Source organism: Tenrec ecaudatus, chromosome 12 (genome assembly GCF_050624435.1).
Source record: "Tenrec ecaudatus isolate mTenEca1 chromosome 12, mTenEca1.hap1, whole genome shotgun sequence".
In the NCBI taxonomy this organism is placed as follows: domain Eukaryota; kingdom Metazoa; phylum Chordata; class Mammalia; order Afrosoricida; family Tenrecidae; genus Tenrec; species Tenrec ecaudatus.
Genome location: NC_134541.1, coordinates 100,766,257 through 100,784,627, shown reverse-complemented (window position 1 = coordinate 100,784,627; position 18,371 = coordinate 100,766,257). Strand labels below are relative to the sequence as shown.

Genomic DNA, 18,371 nt, shown 5'->3' with positions numbered 1-18,371 from the left:
GACACTTTTATTGTTAGAAGGACTTACACGATTGGTCCAAGGCCTTCCCACCAAGGAAATCAGGGCCAGACTGATAGGGCCTATAAAGTATGTAACACCCCTCCCCCTGTGCTCTCCAGTATGGTGACTTTCATCAAGGACACACCCAGACTAGCTCCTAGGAGAATCTGCCCCTTCCCAGGCTAGGGGAAAAGGGGTAGCGGTAAGCACTTTTCAAGGCATTTTGCCTGAAGGCAAGATTAGCAACATCCTTGGGTAACTGTGAGAAATAATGCAACAGAGGCTTAATCTATGTGGGGAGTTTGCACAAAGATTATTCGTTTCCACTGTCATCCATAAGCTCTAATACAGAGGTAAATGTAGAACACCATTCAAAATCATTAAAAACAACAAACAACAGGTCTTCTGGTTGGATAGAGGCAGTGACCCTCAGACCCCTTCACACCTGAAACTGAACCCACTCCCAGAAGTCACCTTTCAGACAACAGGGCTACACAGTGAACAGGCACATGAGGACATTGCTCCTCAGACAGGCAACTTGATGAGGCCACAAGTGTGGCACCGGCCCAGAAAGAAAGTTCAGAGGGCAGGAGGGGGTAAGAAAGACGACAAATGGGAAGAGGGGACCGAGAGAGAGGGGGGGGGGCGGGCAGGGTGCCACCTGGAGGGGGGGGGGACTGCCACTGAGACTGATGGATGTAAACTGCGGACCAGAAAACTCATTTGCTCTGGGAATGTCTGCCCCACCCACGGTGAAATGGGCACCCAGACTAGTGCACTCAGGATCGCCCAGACAGGAAATGGCGGGACAAACTGCTCCAGCTCTTCAGGAAACCCGTGTTCAAAGCAAAACCCCAAACTCACTGCCACTGAGGAACCCCGTCTTTGTCCAGAGGAGCTGTTGGTGGTCTTGAACTGCCAACTATGCGGAGTACAGCCCAATGAGTATGAGAACCACTACACTACCATAGCGCCTTGTGGGGATTAAAATGTCACAATATTTAAGAGTTGTACATAGGGTTACCGTGAGCATTTTTAATGAGACCATCTAATCGGAACCTCATAAGTCGAGGAGCATTTGGGGGTGCTGAGGATGTCAGGCAGACACACCGGGCCAACAGGGAAGAGAACTCCCAGCATCGCATCTACCACCTCTCACACCCGGGTCAGGGCCAGGGCCTCCACCACTGGGAGTCGAGGAAAGGTGGGAGAGTTCACGGAGGTTCCCTCAGGAAGTAAATAGGATGGTTCCGAAGGGACTCCCAGGCAAATGATAGCCTGCCTTAGAACTGCTTCTTCAGAAAGTGCTGGAAAATCTTGAACTCTGACCTCTTACAAAGGGCAGATGGCAAAGAGGTGTGACTAACTCAAGTGTGTGACCAACAGGAAATAGATTTAATTGTAAGAAATGCTTGCTCCCTCTCTGCAGTGTACGAATTATTTAACATGGCTTTTCTTTTTAAAAATTTTTAATATGGCTTTTCCAGTCAGGGTCTCTGTTAACTCCCAACCAAGGGTGTGGGTCAGAGACATGACCTTGAGTGGTGGTGAGGTCTCAACTGTGATCGCCTTCCTGCTGGGTATAACATGAGTCATCTCAGGCAGGAAGTGGCTCTCACCATCAATCAAGAAGAGCCTGGCAATCTTTTGGGCCCTGGGCTATCTGTACATCTCACCCTCTCAATCCACTAACAGAAAGTATTAGACAGCCACGCAGCAGCACAGGAGCAAAAAAGCCCAGCCAGGAATGTGAGCCAGAGCACTGGACATGCCCACTCCCCAAAAATAAAGCTGAGTGCCTTTGGACAAGCTTGCTGGAGTAGGGTGCCTCCAGGCTCTTAACTGGGGAGTTGCTAAACTTACAGACTCACGGACCTAGAGTTGAGTGCTTTCGGGCTAGGGCTGAGGCTTAGGGAAGACTGGACCCGTGCCCTTTGGCAGTTATTGGCCACCCTAAAAGAACATCGAAACATTGCCTATGCAGGGCAGAGGCCAAGTGGCAGTGTGGCTGAGAGCCTGTGGGGCACCTGAGGAAAGGCTGTCTCTCACTCAGGACCTGTATACCTGCTCACCTCTAATAAAGCCCAAGTAAGCTTCAGTGTTGCTGGGGAGTTCTGTTTGTTCACTGCAACGCATTATTGCCCCCAGCTGCGAGGCAGAAAGTTCTGTGGGCAGTTGATGTAAAAACTGTAGAAAGGTTCAAGGGTTGAGGCAAGTCTGACCTCAGCAACTTAGGAATCGGCCAAGGGTAGCTGATGCTGCGTTTCCTTCCCCACTGTGAAATTAGGAGCCCTGGTAGTGTAGCGAGCTATGCATTGGGCTGCTAATCTCAAGGTCAGCAGTTCAAAGCCACCAGTTGTTTCTTGGGAGAACATTAAGGCTATCTGCGACCATGAAGAATTATAGGCTCAGAATCCCCGTCGTGGGTCATTATGCGGCAGAGCCATCACTGGGGTGGTGGGTATGTTTCCTCTGTGAAGTTAGAGATTAGATGCCGGCCCCAAACTTTTTATTAAAGGGAAAAACCCCACAATTTTCATAGAAGTTTTTTTATTTTTCAAAGACTAGTTTTAAAATGTCTACAGTACACTCCACATACCCCGTCTGTCTCTACTCCACAATGAAGAGCTTCTCTCTCTGTCCATGTTTCTGTCCATCCAACAGCCCACCTTATTATGCTGATTTCCAAGTGAGGTGAGACACTTACACGTCGAGACACTTACATGTCAGCAAGCACACGGCATTACCGAGTCTCATATGTTTATTTCTTTGCTGCTGTTAAGATGCTGTTCTGAGATTAGTTTGACAAAAGACACCCTTAGGTAACTCAGACCCCATAAAGGCATTAGACCATGACTATCACTCTTGAGAGATGTCACACCCTTCCACGTCCCTCACTGCTGCCATACATACCAGATATACTCAAATATAAGCCGACCCGAAGATCAGCCGAGGCACCTAATCTTACCACAAAAACTGCATTAAAAGTGTGCTGGAAAAACTTGGCTTATCCACGAGTACATATGGTACTTCCCTTTGAACTCTCCTCCCCATCGCTCTCTCTGCCACTGAGTAGATTTCAGCTCAGAGCAACCCTAGAGGGCAAAGTCCAATGGCCAATGTGGGTTTCCAAGACCATAATCCTTTTAAAAAATATTTTTGCTGGGGACTCTGACATCTCATCACAATCCTTACATTCCTCCAGTGTGTCAAGCACATTTGCACAAATGCCATCATAATTTTCAAAGCATTCGCTCCCCATATCCCCTCCTCTGAGACAGTCATTCTTATAGAAAGCTTCATCTTCCTCCCACGGAGCTGCTGGTGGCTTTGAAATGCTGTCCTTGCTGCTGGCAGCCCAACTCAAAACCACTCCGCCACTAGGGCTCCACCCCAGGCAGCCACCATTAAGAAAGTTGAGTATATGCTTTATATGCTATCTTATTTTTAGATCCAGTTAGAAATTTGTCTTTACAATGAAGAAACATTTAATAGTTAATGGCCACCTGATTTGGGGGTAATGGGGGGGTGTTGCTCAACTTGGCAGTACTTGGGTGTCTGGGCACCTTCCCCCTCAGCCCTTGTTGGTTGTGCTTCAACCTCAGGGTTGAAGACTCATCCTCTCCTGACCTCTGAAGGTCAGCCAGCCCCAGGCTGCTTCCACCTCCGTCATTCCTGAGAGGCCTCCCTCAAGGCCCACACTCTTAGCACCGCCAGACAATACCAGCATCTAGCCCCTTGGCAGAGCTCTGGGGGGGTTCAGGCAGCAGGTGCCCTAATTGTGTCTACGTGATAGCTAATCTTTCCAGGCTCAAACATCTCTGTTCCGAGATTTAGCATTCGACAGTGACCAAGGGATTTCTCCTTGCCAACTTGTCATTCATTCGGCCACTCATTATACCAACGGTTCTCAACCTGTGGGTCGCGACCACAACCCTTTCACAGGGGTACCTAAAACCAAATTTCCGATGGTCCGCTCCTCTATCCGTCTCCAGGTGGGGCCCCCCAAATGCAGACACACCCACATACAGGGGTCACCACAACATGAGGAACTGTATTAAAGGGTCGCAGCATTAGGAAGGTTGAGAACCCTGTTTTATACAAATGTCTTGTGCATCGTTCTAGATTCGGTGGGAGGGTCTGTATGACAATGGTGGTTACACAACCTATGTGAGGAATACCCCTGAATAGAAACGCACACGATAGTGTCCTGGGAATCTAGGTACTCCTGTGGCACGTCCTGGGAACTGACAATTTCATAAAAATAAATATTTTAAGATAAATATTTAAAACAGTTCAAAAACAATTTTTATACAAACTACAAATAAATGTTAGAAAGATGAAGTTGTTTGTTCCCATCATGATTTATAGCTCACAGCCCAGAGGGAGCAGATCTACTCTGTCTTATAAGGTTGCTATGGGTTAGAGCGACAGAGATGGGGCTTGCTACTTCTGTAAAGACCGACAGTCTCAGAAACCCCCAGAGGCAATCCTGTATGTCCCATAGGCTACTATGAGTCAGAACCGACTTGATGGCGGCTTGCTGTTAGGTATTGGTTACGTTGGTCCCACCTCCTCACGTCCAGAACAAAATACTCTCCAGTCCTGCATGTCCTCACAGTTGTTATGTTTGAGCTAATTGTTGCAACCACTGCGTCCATCCTTCTGGTTAACGGTCTTCCTCTTTTTCACTGCCCTGCTACTTTATCAAGCTCGATCCCCTTCTCCAGGGGCTGGTTTCTCCTGATATGTCCAAAGCATGTGAGGCTCGCCATGCTTGCTCCAAGACAGACTGGTGCTTCTGCAGCCCATGGTACCTCCTGCCTTCTTAGCCAGCACCACAGTTCAAACACTTTGCCGGTCTTCCTCACTCAGTGTCCAACTTTCATACGCATATGAGGCAACTCAAACCCTATGGCTGGGGTCAGACACACCTTAGTCCTCAATAGACGGCTTGTGCAGCAAATTTATCTTACCAATGCAATGCGTTTTGATTTTTTTAAATCATTTTCTTGCAGGCTCCTACAGCTCTTATCACAATCCATACATACATCTATTGTCATGCACATTTGTGTACTTGTTGCCATCAACATTCTCAAAACATCGACTAGAACCCTTGTATCAGCTTCTCATTTTTCCCTTCCCTCCCCCACCCTTCCTTGATAATTTATAAATTATTTTTTCATGTCTTACACTGACCGATGTCTCCCTTCACCCACTTTTCTGTTGTCCATCCCCCAATGAGGAGGTTATATGTAGGTCATTGTGATCTGTTCCCCCTTTCTGCCCTCACCTTCCCCTTACTCTCCTGGTTTCACAACTCATTTTGGTCTTGAGGGGTTTATCTGGTCCTGGATTCCCAGGGTTTCCAGCTCTTATCTGTACCCCTTCCTTGGATTTCTTGACTGCTGCTTCCATGAGCATCGATTGTGGGCCAAGGGTAAAACCCGTCTCGGTTTACCATGAGGCTACCTGTCGGTCCACTCGTGAGGATCTGAGTGTTCTTTACCCTGAGCTGTAATCCGCATTGAAGGCTGCCATCCATCAGGGGCACCAAAAAGTTAGTGCGAAAATGGAATTAAAAAGTGGAACTCTGCAGTCCCTCACATATGCTACTTATACAATATTACAATGTTCTACATACTTTAGACATGTTATCAAGAGAGACCAGTCCCCGGAAAAGGGCAGTTTGCTGAGTACAGTCCAGGGTCAGCTGGAAAGAAGAGAACGATCCGCACAGTGGCTGCAAACAGCGGCAGGGACCAGACAGTGCTTTTCTCTGCTGTACATGGAGTCGACCCGATGGTCCCTAACACCATGCGGCACCATGCTTTTTTACTAATCTTACTGGTCGCTCCCTGAACAGCTGTCTGCTGTGATCCATGATATGGCCCTAGCCCCAACCCCCACTTTGATCCCTTGAAAAACCTCACTTTGATCTCGTGAAAAATCCCAACCTCTGCTGCTGTTCCCAAGCCCCAGGCCACCATCCCTCTGTCCGAACCCTGCCTATGCTCTTAGCTCCCCAGCCCCATCACCATCCCAGTGCACCTGAAACAGCGGTTCTCAACCTGTGGGTTGCCATCCCTTTGGGGGGTTGAACGATCCTTCCACAGGGGTCGCCCTAATCATAATAGTAGCAAAATTAGTTACAAAGTAGCAACGAAAATAATTTTATTTAAAATAATTTTATGGTGGGGGGGGGGCTCACCACAACATGAGGAACTGTATGAAAGGGTGGAGGCATGAGGAAGGTTGAGAACCATGGACCTAAAAGGATGTGCTTTTAAAAACACAAACGGGTCACCGCACCTCTGCTTAGGATTCCTCATTGGGTCGCCCTCCCCCCGCTGCACTGGACTCCACACGGTGACCTCCTGGATCTGGGATCAGGTCACAGAGTAGGAATCGACTCCACAGCTGAGGGTATTACCTGATCTTTATTGCATGGAGTCAAGGATGACGAATGGGCCCCAAGTGTGTCAGGGCAGAACTGTCCTCAGGAGTTGATTTCTGTGGTGAAGCAGACCACAGGGCCTTTCATCTGAGGCACTTCTGGATGGACATTTACTCACCTGTACCACCACCCAGGCCCTCTGCCTGGTCCATGATATTTTTGTTAGTTTCCATCCTTTCCCACTCCCTAGGCCCCCATGTGTGCAGAGAATTGTCCACAAGGTTTACAAGGCTGTGACCTTTGAGAAGGAGGTCACCAGGCCTTTATCCACAATGCCGACATTTCACCAGTGTTTGTGCCATTAAGTTAAATCCTCACATGTCAAGGTGCTTAACTGTGTGTGCCACCAGGGGCTTACAAGCCAAGGCCAGCACAAGGACAGAGAAAGTACCCCAGGGAATGTAGCCAGGGACTTGTCCGTGCCGACTCACAGCACCGCTCCCCAGGTGAGTCTCCCAAATGCCCACTCACAGCACCAAGGCTGTGAATCCTTATGGGGGCGGTCAGCCCATCATTCTTCCTCAGAGTGGCTGGTAGGTTTAAACTGCTGACCTTGCGGTTAGCAGGCCAACATAACCCACAGCGCCATCAGGGCTACCAAGTAAAATGTTTTTAAAGATGTTCCACTGCGTTCCTGCAACTCTTTCCCTTTACTGAAAAGGAACTCTTCATAATAGTAACAAAAGCAATATCAAGGGCTGTTTACCTTGAGCATGCTAAGTCAGTTCTATTTCTCTGAGCTAACACCACCTGCCCAGGGCTTCCCAAGCGCGCAGCGCAGCACGGCTTCCAGGGACAGTGCATCTCACACTTGACTGACAAAACATGGAGGATGAGGAAGTCTTCATTTACTCAGGTCACCTTGGTCAGCCCAACAGTGAAGACCACGACTAGTGTTGCAGGTCTCGAGCGGCCACCTTGCCCCTCGGCAGCCTCTGGGGAGCCCAGCACACACTAACCTAACCACTGAGCAGCTAGACCATGGCTGCGCCAAGCTCCTGTGCCTTCATGACACACAAAGGGGCCCTTTCTCCCCGAGCCTTTCTGGTCCCAGGACACCAGCTCAGGCTCCTAACAGAAATGACGTGTCATTCTCCATTACCTAGCAGCCACGTACGGTGCTCTGGTGGCATAATGGTTATGTGCTGAGCCGCTAGCCACCAGGCCAGCAGCTCCAAACCACCAGCCACTGTGTGGGAGGAGGACGAGGCCAGCCACTCTCATGGAGAGTTAGTCTCGGAAGCCAGAGGGGCACTTCTACCCTGTCCTGCGGGTCGCTATGACTCAACAGCAGTGAGTTTCAGTTTTTGGATCAGACACATTGGGGGGGAAAGGTGATTAAGAAAATTAACTGTAGCAACACATTTTATTTAACCCAATAGGTTCCGGGGTCATCACGAGGTATAAGAATACAAAGGGGCTTTAGACATTCACGGAAAAATAAACAGACAAGATGTTTTTCCATGAACATTTGGGAGTACCCCAGTAAAACCAATATTAACTAACTAAACAAGAAATTGCTAACTCCCTAAAGAAAATATCAGGTCAAAAACTGTTAAGAATATAACACCTCATTGCTTTACATCAGAGAATCCGCTCACTTAATGAACTTTTCCCCCACTTTAAGTTAAAGCAAATATGCTGCTACTGGAATAAACAGAAAATTTCCTTCTGGATCAGTATGTTAATCATACTGTCCTCAGTAATTACCATCTAAAACTTTTTCTTGACATAAATACTTCCTCACCCTTCCGGGAAAATCTACTTCATTTCTAACCCCAAGATTCTAGAGAATACACACATACGACTTCAAGGTATTAATGACCTCGAAGACTACAGTGTCTTACACCTGACCTTACAGAAAGCCATTTAGCCAATCCGTGGCATCTGCCAGGGGCGTCTGCTTTTGTCTCATCCTTTACTGAAAGTTCAGAACTGTCCAGGAGTCCCCTTCACTCTTCCAAAGTTGATGTTCACCCATCATTGATTCTCTCTCCCTTACATTGATTTAAGCCTCCTGACCAAAGCAGTGGGTTTCAATTTCAATCAAAACAAAGAGATCTAGGACAATAAAACTGACAACCACCACCATAACTGGTCAAAAAACGGAGAATACATGGAGACGGAGTAAGGGAAAGGCTGTGGGGGCGGGGGGAGGGGAGATGGTGGGGCTTCCAGCCAAGTCCCAAGAAGGTATTAGACCTTTGTGCACTCTCCACATGGGTGGTAGAGGCCAAGCACCCACAAAAGCTGTGGTGATTATCAGCTGACAGTCCACTGAAAGAGTCTGAGCCCAACATCAGGGAAAACATCTCAACAGTGAAAAGTCAGTCCATTAACTTGAATTATTCTGCAGGACTCCCTACCCAGAAATTCTGATCCACACTGCCCCATACAATACAGTTCAGTGGAGAAGGAAGAAGCAAAGGGTTCCCAGAGTTCCCAGCGAAACAGGAAAAGATTAACAACAGAGGCTTACAGCACCCACCCCCACCCCCTCCACACACACACCCAATCCCACATCCACTAGCAGAGAAATACAAAACCCAGCAAATGCAGTGGTCTAACTGGGAGCAATACAGACCAGAGCAGAACTGTCCCATGCGGGTGGGGGTGGGGATAGATGGGGGTATAAACTACAGGAAAGACTGCGCAGTTCAAACTGCTGACCCTTAGGGTTGGCTACCACCAGGGCTCCTTTCAAGAAAAATATAATAAAGCAATATGTAATTTAAATTTTCCAACTGCCACAATTTTTAAAATGGGGGTAAGGTGGGAAAGCTGTGATATTCTATTTAACCCGATTGATCCAAAATAGGAGCACTTCAACATTCAGTATAACAAAATTAAGTGTTCCTTAATGTAATGCAACTAATTCAGTAACAGAACTATTCTGTGTTTAATAAGGTGATGGGCACTCACATTTCTGCATTTGTCAAAACACCTAAGAGGATATTAAACACAGAGAATCCAGAGTCAACTCAGGTCAGTAACAATGTATAGAGCGTGGTTTCTCATTTGTAACAAACTATAAGGCTGCACAGCAGGAAGGCCAGGCTTCTTAGTCCTGTAAAAAGGTGACCAGATTTTAACATTGGTAAAGCGGGACACCAGCGGGGCACTATTGATAAAACTCATATCCTGGCGAAATAGCCACATGGCAGCCAAAAACCGTATACCCTATAACCTTGTTGTGCAGTCTTTCCAAAAATCAGGACTTTTTTAAAACGACGAGGGGCAGATCGTTAAAAATTGGGACTGAGTTCAGTCTTGGAAACCCACAGGGGCAGTCCTATCCTGGCCTATGAGAGTTGTGGGGCTGCAAGCTGTTAAGTGGGTATACGGGAACTCTACTTTCTGTAAAGTTAAAAAAATCTCTTTTTAAAAGTCTATTTTAATGGTATTTTGTCCTTGTTAAAATACTAGTTGAACATGCAATGTGCATTTCTGCTAATACTAATCATATCTCACATTTACAGTGGCCACCTTACTGACGGAACATATCATGAAGTCTTTTAAGAACGGACACTGGTATTTTTCATCCTTAAACATCGGAGACTCGGGAAAGTGACCCATGGCAGATGGGATTCTCCCCACCCCGCAGTAGAGGCAGGAGGCAAGGCGGTGGGGTGCGTCCTCTCCGGTTTGACCACACCCCTGACACGGCCATTCCCGTCCAGGAAATTCACACGAATAGCAACTGACAGGTCCTCGATCTTTCAGGGTGGGGGGGAAGAAACCTGACCTGGCAGTCCCGACACCCGCAAGAAACCACTCGCCTCTCACCCTCGAGACCCTCGAACATAAAAGGGTGGGGGGCGGGCGCCAAGGGGGGGCTGTACCGAACAGGAGTTGAAGCACCCCGAAGTCCTTCAAACCCCGAAGTGGTCCCGCGACCACGAGACACTGGAACAGGGGCGAATAAGATAAGGGCGGGGGTGGACGCCGGTGAGCGGAGCGGGACATTTTGCCGTGGGAAAGGCTCCCAAGAACTGAGTCACATTCTTCTTGGAGAAGAATCGCGCCTTTCCCTCCACGCCGCGAGGACGCGCCCTCCGGGGGAGCCCCCTGGGCTCGCCGAGCCGGAGAAGCCCCGGGCCCGCGGCCTCGCCCACCGGGGGCCGCCCGGCCCGACGGGCGCTCTGGACGCTCAGCGGACGTGCCCGCGGCCCTTGGTCTTTTGTGGCCGCGGCCCACGGTGCCCGGCCCTCCCCCGCTTCCGGGGTCCCCTCCATGTTGGCGGCCGGGAAGGGCCGGGGCGCCCGGCCCAGGGACGGGGTCCGGTGGGTGGGGGCAGCCGGCCGAGCGCAGGGGTCCGGCGGCGCCCCCTCGCCCCCCAGCCGGCGTCCGTTAACGGCTCCGCGCGAGAACGAGGTGGCGGCGCGCGGGGGGTGCCGGGAGGGAAGTGGGCCGCGCGGGCGGCCGGGACTGAGGCGCGCGGGATCGAGCGGTGGGGACGGGCCGGCGGGGGCGCGCGCGGGGGCCCAGACCTACCTGCGGGGCAGGCCGCGCGGAGGGCCGGCGGCGGCGCAGGAGTGAGCGGGCGGCCGGGTGCTCCGTCGCTCGCAGCTTCCCCCGCCCCCCGCGGCGGCGTCTCGGCTGCGCCGCCGGCGCGCCCCCTGGTGGCGGGAGGCCGCGCCCGCCCGGGAGGCGCCGCCGTTGGCTGTGCCCGGACGCTTGGCCGCGGAGGGAGGGTGGCGCGGACGGCGGCACGGCGGGAACTGCGCCCCGGATGCCAGTGCATCCTGGGCCTGAGGCCCAAGGAACGACGCGGGCCTTGGCAGGCTCGGTAGGGTCCCCAGAGTTTGCCAGGAAGAATACCGAATACTGCTCGGCGCACACTTGCCTGGTTGTTGACGCGCTGTTACAAATGATGCCGCCCCAGTCTGTACTGTAAATCCTAACCTGTGTCTGTTACCATCCCCTTGGGGAATGGGAGATCTCCCTTGTCAATGAGGCAGGATTCAGAGTAAAAATGGGGTGAGGGGGCGGGCAAGATAAATAGAGTTCACGAGTCAAAGAGGCTAGATCGGACTGTCCCACAGAGAGGGCATAGAGAGATCCTTTCCCTAAAAGCGTAATTTCTGTCCTAAACTCTCCACCCAGTCAGTGCTGACTGTGGGTTCAAGAGTAAAAAAGCATACTCCCAGAGCTGCTGCTGGTTTGGAACTGCCAACCATGTGGATCACAGCCCAGCGAGATGCCACTTATACCACTGTCAGAACCAGCCAATGAGTTAGTCCTGAAAGGGGAGTGAGGATTAAGGCAAAAAGAGAGACAGAAAGTATTGGGAAGGCAACAGTGAATACTGAAGCCCCGAGTCTATTCCACATACTCTTTTTATCCATACAGAAACAACCCGGGGTTAATTATCTCATTGTTAAGCAAGCACCTTTGATACATATAGCAACTCTATCTTCTGCCAAGCCAGGCATCCTTGAGAAAACTAAACAACCTATTTTCCCAGACCTTGCATACTTTTTGTTCTTGACAGTCTGTTTAAAACGTTAAGTCACAGAAGAAATCAGCAAACACTGACACATAGGTCATGAGAATTCTCAGCCATTTCAAGGCTAAGTCTTAATGGCCTTCAACACACCACCAGTGCCTCTCTGGCCTCCTAAAGTGTTGGGAGCAATAAACTGCTTGCGTGCCAGAGTGGCCTACTTAGGGTATTTCTGCCATAGGAGCGCGAGAGAAATAGTCCATTCAAGTTCATCTCAGGACTGTGGTGGAAGTGCGGGGAGTTCGGAAAAGCATTTCATGGGAAATGATGGGTTTCTAATGTCTAGGAGCACACCACCTCCCAAACCCAAACCCACTGTTGTGTGGTTCAAGTCCACTGAGGCACTTTAGAAGAAAATCCTGAGACTGCTTCCGTAAAGCCTCCAAACCCAAAACCTGGTGCCATGATAGGGTTTCCCTGATCAAATCTTTATGAAAGCAGCCAGCCAGCCCACGGTGGATTTGAACCATTGATATCTAAGAAACCCTGTGGGCATTTTAGCTCTGCCCTTTTGAGTCACCAAGATTGGAGTTGACTGGATTGTAGTGGGTTTTATTTTGTTTTCTATGATGGTGCCCATTATTAGTGCTATAGGGTCCAGCCCCTATAGTGGCCCCTCCCCCCAACACATGGCAACCCCCTGCACAGTGGGATTGGCCTGCTGTGACCCAGTGTTTTCTTTGGCTGATTTGTTTCAGAACTCCCTGACCAGGCCTTTCCTCCTACCTGTCTAGTCTGCGAGTTCCCCTGACACTTGTTGGGCGCCATAGCACCATGCAGACCAGACGTGCATTGGTCTGGAAAACACCTGGGTCTCCCTCACCAGAGATGTGGGTTCTACCACTGACTCAATGGCGCCAGCTCCTTAGAATGTGCTGCCAACCACCAAAAGCCAACCCTGTGGCTGTCAAGTTGATATTGATGCATAGTGACCCTAGAGTACAGAGTAGAGCTGTCCCTTAGGATTCCCAAGGTTGTCATCTTTATAGGAAGGAACCCTGGTAGCAGCATGGGTAACACATTGGGCTGCTAACCTCCAGGTCAGCAGTTCAAAACCATCAGCTGCTACACAGGAGAAATGTGTGGCTTTCTACTCCTGTAGAGACAGTCTTGAAAACCCATGGGGGGAACAAGAAAACCCATGGGGACAGTTCTTCCCTGTCCTAGAGGGTCGATATGTCAAAATCGACTTGATGGCAGTAAGTTTGCTTCTGTTTTGTTTGTGAATCTTTACTGGGGCAGTTGGGCCACATCGTTCTCCCAAGGATCAACTGGTGGGTTCGAACTGCTGTTCTTTGGGTCTCAGCTGAGCACTGAATCTCTGTACCACCAGGGCTTCTCTGTTAAGAGCTGAAAGGTCAAACTCGTTGCCACCAAGTCAATTCCAACTCTTAGTGACCATATAGAACGGAATAAAAGTGCCCCGTGAGGTTTCCAAGGCTGGGTGTAAGTTTTCCGGAAGCAGGGTTTCAACCACTGACCTTTGGTTAGCAACTGAATGGTTAACCACTGCACCACCTGGACTCCCAGAGAATGGTGCCAAGTGCTCCCTAAATATTCTTGAAAAGAAGTAGTGCGCAGCCACCATCTGAGGAAGCATCAGGAGGAGCTGGGCGCAGGGATGCAGGAGAGGTGAACCAGGCCTACTGAGCAGAGACCCTGGGTAGAGCAAACAGTTAAGTACTTGGGTACTTATCCAAAGGTTGGATCTCCTGAGACACTTGGAAGAAAATCCTGGTGATCTACTTCCAAAAGGCCACCAAACCCCAAAGCCTTTTGCAACTGAGTTGATTCTGACTCCTAGCAACCCTACACAGGGTGACTGAGGCTGTCAATCTTTACAGTAGCAAATAGACTCAACTTCCTCTCGAGGAGCAGCTGGTGGGTTTGAACCACTGACTGTGTGCTTCGCAGTCCAACAACTGACCGCACCCCCAGGGCCCCAAGCAGTGACCTTTTAGGACAGAATGAAGTTGCAATCTGTATGCAGCTGGTGTGTTCAAACTGCCATGCCTTTGGTAGGGGTCAAGCACTTACCCACTGTGCCACTGGGTTCCTCCCCGGTGGTCACAGCCATTGGAAATCCTAGGAAGCAGTCTGCCCTGCGCACAGCGGGGGAGAGGGGGTGGGGGAGGGGGCATCAGCAGTGGGTTTGCCATTGTTTCCCCCCTTGATTGTCGTTGCAGCTGTTCTAATCTGTCAGTGTGTGGAGTCTTTTGACATGTGAGATTGTCGGAGAAGTGTACAAATGAGAATCAAGCAGCTTGAAACCAGAAGGCAGCTCACCAAGACACTGCCCTTTCAAAGGCAAGGTTTGATCGGTTAACACATGCTGGCAATGGAAAGGTTGGTGGTTTGAATCCACCCCAAGCACCTTGGAAGAAAGGACTGGCAATCTACTTCCAAAAACATCAGCCATTGCAAACCTGACAGACCATAGTTCTCCTCTGAGACACCTGGAGCCACTGGGGGTGAGCATCAGCTTGGCTGTCCCAGTACTAACACCAGTAAAACACTTGTCAGACTCCTTAATCCAAATAACCAGCTTAAAAAAAAAACATGTTCAAGTATCATAAATTAGAGGCTGTGGGTAGTGGCGTGCTCACCCCCCAGGTCTCTGAGGAGATCGGATTACCCTCTTTTCTATTGCCCTGAGTGGTGGGTGGGGGTGGGTAAGGTTCTTCTGGAAGAAGTGCCCCCTTAAAGGGACAGGAGCCTTTGCTGGGGTCCTACCTAGTCTGAGACCCTTGTGTGGGTCCCAGGAGGGGGGTCGCTGTATTTACAGAGGCGAAACATTCCCCAGGGACCCGGGTGAGTGGGTGTGCAGACCAGGGGGCGGAGCACAAAGGTGACGTTTGGAAAGTTCTGCATTTGGTCATAATTCAGTGTTTGATGGCACTAGCCTGAAAAAAAGGTTATTGGACCACAAATAAATTACTTGAACCTTCCTTTTGGAACTGTCATGTGAGAAGACTGATATTCGTTGATTAGGAAATTGTTCAAAAATTGTGACGAATTTAGTTACAATGTTATGGATATTATTTGAGAGCCAGGGAGGGTAACTGCTTCCCTTTGCAGTGTTGTTCTCTGAGTGAAGCATAACCACAAGAGGGCAGGACTGGGCTGGAAATTCAGTAAGATATGTTTGAAAGAGACATACAAAGGAAAAAAAGTATCATAAATTAGCTCAGTCTCTTTATAGCACTTGGCAGACAGCCAAGGCTTAGTAGGAAATTAGCAGAGGTACAAAATGTAACAAGTGTACCAATCCTCCTATAGAAAGCACTCAAGAGTTTTCCCCAAGAACTGTCAGGAACTATTCCTTCCTGCTACAAAGTTATTTAAACGTGTACTTCAGTATAAATCTAGGGCGACTCCTGTAGCTTGATTTATAGCAATTTTTTCATAATTATAGTATTTACTGTTGGACATATTAGCAAAATGTATACCAACTTGACAGTTTGTGCGTGGCATTGATTTCAGGGACAGTGATTACATTCTTCAAACTAACCCTCCTTTTTTGTCCAGATGGTTCCCCATCAATATGAACTCAACTGCCCACCCAGTTTCCTGTTGCCAGTTTGATTCCTAAAGTTTGCAACAGAGTGCAATCCTCAAACCAGATACTCTCTGCTAGTTAAGCTAAACTATAGTTTGGTTTTAAGAAGGCCCCAACAGATATTTTGGTTTTAAAGTTTCAAGATTACCTACAGTGTCAAAGGTCCATCCAGCCTCCATGAGTCCAGAAATCTGGATTCCATAAGAATTTAAAACCCTATTCTACATTTCCCCCCTGTGGATCAGGATTCTTCTCTAGAAACTTTGATCAAAGTGTTTAGTGAGGGTCGCTGGGCACTATCCAGTTCTTCTGATCTCATGGCCAAAGGAGGCATGAGAGGCAATCATATTTCATCGCTTCCCCCTTATAGCAAATTTCTAACTCAACATATTTTATAGATGTTTGTTTTTTAAAAGGGGGGGGTGTTGTTATTACTGCCCGGGGGCATCATGTCAAGTCCCTTCTAGCTTATCGTGACCACATTCTGTATGACAGAATGGAACACCGCTCAGTTCTCTGCCATCCTCATAATCGTTGCCACGGTTGAGCCCATTGTTACAGCTACTGTTAATCCATCTGGTCAAAGTCTTTGACTTTATCAAACACGGTGTCCTTTTTCCTCGTCTGGTCTCTCCCGACAGCATGTCCAAAGTTCATGTCCAAAATGAGAAGAAGGCTTACTTTCTTTCTAAAGAGCATTCTGACTGTACCGCTGTATGTTCTTTTGGCAATGCATGGTACTTTCAATATTCTTTGCCATGACCATGATTCAAATACATTGATTCTTCTTCCATCTTCCTTATTCAGTGTCTAGCTTCACATACATATCAGGTAATTGAGAATACCCTGACGTAGGTAAGGTTCACCTTAGTCCTCAAAGTTAAGTCCTTGTCCTTTAACTCATTAAAGAAATCTAGGATTAAATACATTCTAAATCAAATTCATGGTAATCTTATTTTGCTATAAAAATTTAAAACTTTTTTTTAAAAAAAAGGTTGGTGTAATTCCAACCTTGTGACATTCTAGAAAAGGGCAAACGATGGAGGCAGTAAAAAAAAAGTCAGTGGTTCGACACACAGAATCCAGGAACAGGCTTGGGAGTAGCGATACCAGGAGGAGAGGGAGAAGGTGGTGTGAGGAGGGGAGGAATTGGGACTGATCACAATGATCACCACACAACCACACACACATACCCAGGGGGATGAACAACAGAAACCATGGGGGAAGGGACACAGCAGTTGGTGTAAAATATGGAAATAATAATTGTGGATCGTGTTAAGAGTTGTACAAGCCCCAATAAAGTGATTTTAAAATAATTTATAATTTACCAAGGGGCCACAAGCCAGGGGGAACTGATCCCAAGGGCTTAACAGAAAGTAAATGTTTAGAAGATAATGATGGCAACATATGCATAAATATGCTTGATATCATTGATGTCTGGAATGCTATGTGCACAATAAAATGATCTATTAATTAAAAACCAAAAAAAGCCAGTGGTCGACAGAGGCTGTGCAAGCCAGATGGGAGAGTATGTGGAGCATAGGCTTTTGTGGGCAGCAAGACTCTTCTGAAGTGTGCTATAATGGTGGTCGTGGGGCATGATGCACCGTCTGTCGCATTTGCTTAATAAGAATGTATAACATAGATGGACTCTTAATACTATCACCCATGAGTACTGTGCTCCTAACAAACAAACTAAACTGAACTGTATGAGTGCATAAGGTCAAGATTTACCATAAAACAGAGATAATAAGGTGCAGAGGTGGGTATGGAAGCTGGATGAATAAAAATGGAACAAGCAGAATCGAAATAATGAGACTATCAACACAATGTACATTAAAAGTGTTCAATGGGAACCAAATTTGCTGTGTAAACTTTCACCTCACAAACTGTACAGTCATTAGAAGGAGGAGGAGAAGGAGGAGGAAGAAAGAGAAAGAAACGGAAGTTGACCAATGATTACCAGGGCTGAAGGAGGAAGAGTTTTTGCTTGGGGGCATTGAGTTGATGTTGATGGTGGTGGAAGGATTTGGAAAGGATGTCAATGGTGGTTGGATACCATGAGTATTATCAATGGCACTGAATTATACAGGTAGAAGTTGAATTGGAGAATGTTTTGTTGTATAACTTTTTGCCACAATTAAAAAGTAACAATAATTACACAAATAACTGAGTGCAAGGAAGAAGAACATTTTCAAAACTTGATTGTGGTTATGACTGTCCAATTATTGATGTGATTGAACTATTGAATTGTGTGATAGGTGGAAGAAGTTCCAATAACACTGTTAAAAAATAAAATAAAATATATGTGTTGTCATACGAACTTAAAACTCTTGTTTCTTTTTAAAAGATAAACACATCTAAGTAGACTTCATGGGGCATTCTGGTTCAAAGGTAAAACACTTGCTTTTTGTGTTAGTCTGGGTTGACTAGATAAACAAATCCAGGGACACTCATGTATGTATAGAAAGAACTTTATATCAAAGAGCAATTGTATATTGAGAAAACATCCAAGGCCCAGTTCAGATCAAGGCCATAAGTCCGATATTAGGCCATATGTCTGATACTAATCCATAAATTGCTCTTCAGACTCACACAGCACATGCAACGATGCCAACTGGAGGAAGATCACAGGTCAGTGTATGAAAAGTCTTGTGGAACCATCTCCACACTGGAGTGGGGGTCTCCACGTGGCTCCTCCAGTTCTCCAAGTGTGTCAACAGCAAGATGGCAAAGCAGAGAGAGTGTGTGGTCCACCTCCAGGGAGAAAGAGAGGAAGTTCCCCGAATCTCATGAGAAGGCCACTCTCACAAGGAGTCTTCATCAGGGTGTTAGTCTGGGTAGACTGG

The 18,371-nt window shown here is 48.0% G+C and overlaps 1 protein-coding gene across 2 annotated transcripts in view; it reads right to left on the bottom strand.

Annotated features, from left to right (window-relative positions):
- Window positions 1–11,062, bottom strand: part of ZC3H7A (zinc finger CCCH-type containing 7A) — a 48,681-nt gene extending 37,619 nt beyond the window's left edge. Inside the window, exon 1 of one of the 2 annotated variants that reach the window (XM_075564280.1) lies at window positions 10,952–11,062. The gene's annotated coding sequence lies outside the window, so the exon portion shown is untranslated. Of the gene's footprint in view, window positions 1–6,051; window positions 6,071–10,951 lie in introns of those variants that run through there. The other variant, XM_075564281.1, reaches the window with a different exon arrangement.
- Between the last annotated feature and the right edge of the window lie 7,309 nt (window positions 11,063–18,371).